At 43.8% G+C, this 3,437-nt stretch overlaps 1 non-coding gene across 1 annotated transcript; it reads right to left on the bottom strand.

The window, feature by feature from the left end:
• Nucleotides 1–903: 903 nt before the first annotated feature.
• On the bottom strand, nucleotides 904–977 carry Trnas-gga (transfer RNA serine (anticodon GGA)). The gene has a single exon. It is a non-coding gene; the product is annotated as a tRNA-Ser (tRNA).
• Between the last annotated feature and the right edge of the window lie 2,460 nt (nucleotides 978–3,437).

Here is a 3,437-nt window from a genome sequence, read left to right as displayed (position 1 = left end):
GCGCGTTGCCCACAGTCTTTGTGGGTGAAGCTTACACTCATGAAATATAAGACTCGCGGCAATATGTAGTCACTTCTTTTACTTATAAAATAAATTGCGGCCATAGGTTGATTGAGCCGTGCTTGGAGTGCTAATTCTCTCTAAGCACAAGTTTGTAGATTAAAATTGTGCACCGGTGCTATCCCATTGGGGGGAGCGAAAGCAAAAGCATGTTTATGTTCACCTTCAACTATGGCTAAAGTGTGGGGGATTGCCTAGGAATTGAGTGATTTTATAAAATGTTATAGTACTTTGGAATAAGGGAGGTTCCAGAATAGAAACGTTAGGCATTTTATATGGAATGTTGGTGCTCGATGACATGTATATATAAAAAATATAAAAAAGCTTTTAACAGGGAAGCTGTTTAGCAAATCGTTTCTTGTCCGGTGAACCAAAAAAGCCAATGCCACAGATATCGGGTAACTCCTACTACTCACCACTTCATCATCATAAACGGATATGTGCCACAGAAATTGAATTGGGTAAATCTCACTACACAACACCGGTCCACTAAAAATGAAGAATGAAACAGTTAGTTGAACAAATGGCTGCGAACCGACGTCGGTGAGCCGAAGACCGCGAGCACGTACAACGAGATAATACTAGGTAACGGGAAAGGCAACGGCTGTTGCGAGAAGACCCCGAAGCGATGAGAAGCTTAGGCTAACGACGACGTGCCCGTAGATCTACGAGAGGTGCAAACGCTTGGTTTCGGCGCGAGGTTCTCTCTCCGCAGTTTGGACATCCGTGTCGTGCATGTGACTAAGAAAGGGAAAATAGACAACCACCCGTCTGTAGCACGAAGCCACAAGGAAATCCATACGGATTTCTCAGAAATAAAGCCTCTTAGTTGCCGAAAAATTCGTCCTGGTCCGGGAATCGAACCCGGCACCAACGCCTTTCCGGGGCGGTCGCTCTACCAACTGAGCTAACCAGGAAGCTAGCAAGTGACAGCGCGAGGGCGAATTCATCGACAACTGGAAGCAACTGGACACATATTGCAAATCAGTTCTGCGGAATCCCGCAAGGTGGCGGAAGGGTTAAGAAAGGGAAAATAGACAACAACCCGTCTGTAGCACGAAGCCACAAGGAAATCCATACGGATTTCTCAGAAATAAAGCCTCTTAGTTGCCGAAAAATCCGTCCTGGTCCGTGTATGTGACTGTTTGTGCTTTAACTCGAACCTCTCTGCGCTGAGAATCAACGTAGAAACAACTTAGCATCACCTAGCTGAAGCCTAGCAATGACCTAAAAGTAACCTAGCAACAATATTCACCTAACAAATGCTCAGAAACAACATAGAAGCTACCAGGTTAGTCTTCAGAATCGTCCAGCTTCGCTGTTTCAAGCCTTGCGCGGCTTAGTTCAAGCTTCGACATCTTTTTTTTATATTAGTAATGGATAATGAAATAAATCAATACCATACCTTTTTTAATATATACATGTGTCGACACAGAAGGATAATAATATATATTAGCTAGTTAACCGATTGGCTTCATTGAGGTAATTCCGCACAGCCACGCAAACCTTCGCACTGGAGAACTCAGAAATAAAGGCTCCAAAAGACAAAATCACTGGCACAGATAAATTTACTCCAATAGTACGTAATGATGTTTCTAACAGGGTTTTTCGTACTGTAGTAAATCGCCTGCAGGTCAAAAAGAAATGAGAACAGTCTCTAGCTCACTACAGAATGCGCACAGTGGAGAAGGTGCCTGACCAGACCTGTGTTGGTAGAAATTTAGATTCGGTACACGGCAGCGCAGCCTCGTAAGTCACACTTCCAGTTTACAAGTTTGACAATATCATCTCCACCAGGGATATAATAAGTGCCGATATTCCGTGGAATTTACTAGCGCTGTGTCTGCAAAGATTTCCGTAATGGCACGCCTGCGAAATCGTGCTAAGCAGATGGTGGAAAGTACGGTAAAATCGTTCCACTTATTGACGACTTCGCTAAGGAATCGGCTATTTCATTTAGGAACAACCCTTTATATCCAGGCACCCAAACTGATCGAGCTTTTCTCAAATGCGCGGGTACTGGTGCGCGAAAAGCCTTTATTACGTGGGAGTTAGCACCAACATGCAGAACAGAGAAAGAGAATCTGTAATTATAACAGCAGATGTAACTGCCGTGTTTAACTTGCGTAAGGCCAGCACCACTGCCAGAAATTCAGCCACAAAAACGGGTATGAAATCAAGTAGTCGAAGGGGATAAGACCAATCCAAATTCGGGCTTAACATACCAACACCTGACTTTGTCTCACACTGTGGTGAATCTGTAGCAATAATAACGTTTGTTCTAATGCCCTGCAGGTGCTCTTTTAACAAACCATGTAAAGTATGATAGGCCAGTAATTTTGCATTATTAGGAAAAATATCGTCAAATTTAATATCCAGAGGGTATGAATTATCAGGAGTCGGGATTATATCGCGGATACGTTCGTTCAAAGGGTCCAGTAAATTTTCTACAACAATAATTTGTGGGGTGTGAAATCGCGGCCGTCTAGCACCTAAAAATAATTTGGGAGTGGAAATAAAAGCTGTTTCTGTTTGGCGTAGCGGTGACTCGTAAATTCTTAAGAATGCCTGAACAGTTTTTTTTTTAATTTCGAAAGTTTGCCCACTTAACGGCATACAGAGTGAAATATATACATGGAGACCGCTTTCCGCTATATACATCAACAGTGCTCTATGGCGGGGCCCATAGAGCCACACATCATAGTCCGGTGGTCTCGTCAGATGAATGCCCACTGTTCTCAGCTAGCGCTGTCGTGTCTGGTTCAGGCCAGGGCATGTCCAGAAGAAGGGCTTAATGGCGGACGCTTCACTTGTACATTATGGGCAAGTATCCCGAAATGGCCCATGGAGATCAGACAAAAGGCAAAACCTGCATCCGTGTGCTGTTCATAAAGTACTTAAACGTGTTCCCCACTACAGCTTTAAAATTGGATTGTGTTCTCCGCATGTAATACTGCCATTCCTGGGCAGGTCACGTAATGCGAAGGACACTCATCTGTGGTCACGTAGAACGACGAAATAGACACCAATAAATGGAAAACCTAGGCGAGGAGTGCAAAGGGTTATGTGAAGCGGCAAAACTAATTAGCTGGCTTGCACAGGGCAGGGCAATATACAGATAATTCGAAAAGGTTTGCGTCCTGCAGTGCACATGAAACATAAACTGCTGCTGACGATGAAGATGACAACGAAAGTTATATTTTACAGTTATTTTGATGGTTATGCTTTTGCTAAAACAAAATAATGTGTTCCCGCAGATTTGTACAGTACTGATGGTTGGGCTAGTTGGCACGGTGACATGTTTAATGCACCGCAAAAAGACGAAGAAGAAGGAGGAAACAGGTGGACATGCCTTGTCGTGTGCCTTCTCTTCCCCC

This window comes from Rhipicephalus sanguineus, chromosome 1 (assembly GCF_013339695.2).
Source record: "Rhipicephalus sanguineus isolate Rsan-2018 chromosome 1, BIME_Rsan_1.4, whole genome shotgun sequence".
NCBI classification, from domain to species: domain Eukaryota; kingdom Metazoa; phylum Arthropoda; class Arachnida; order Ixodida; family Ixodidae; genus Rhipicephalus; species Rhipicephalus sanguineus.
This window is presented reverse-complemented; position numbering and strand designations above follow the sequence as displayed.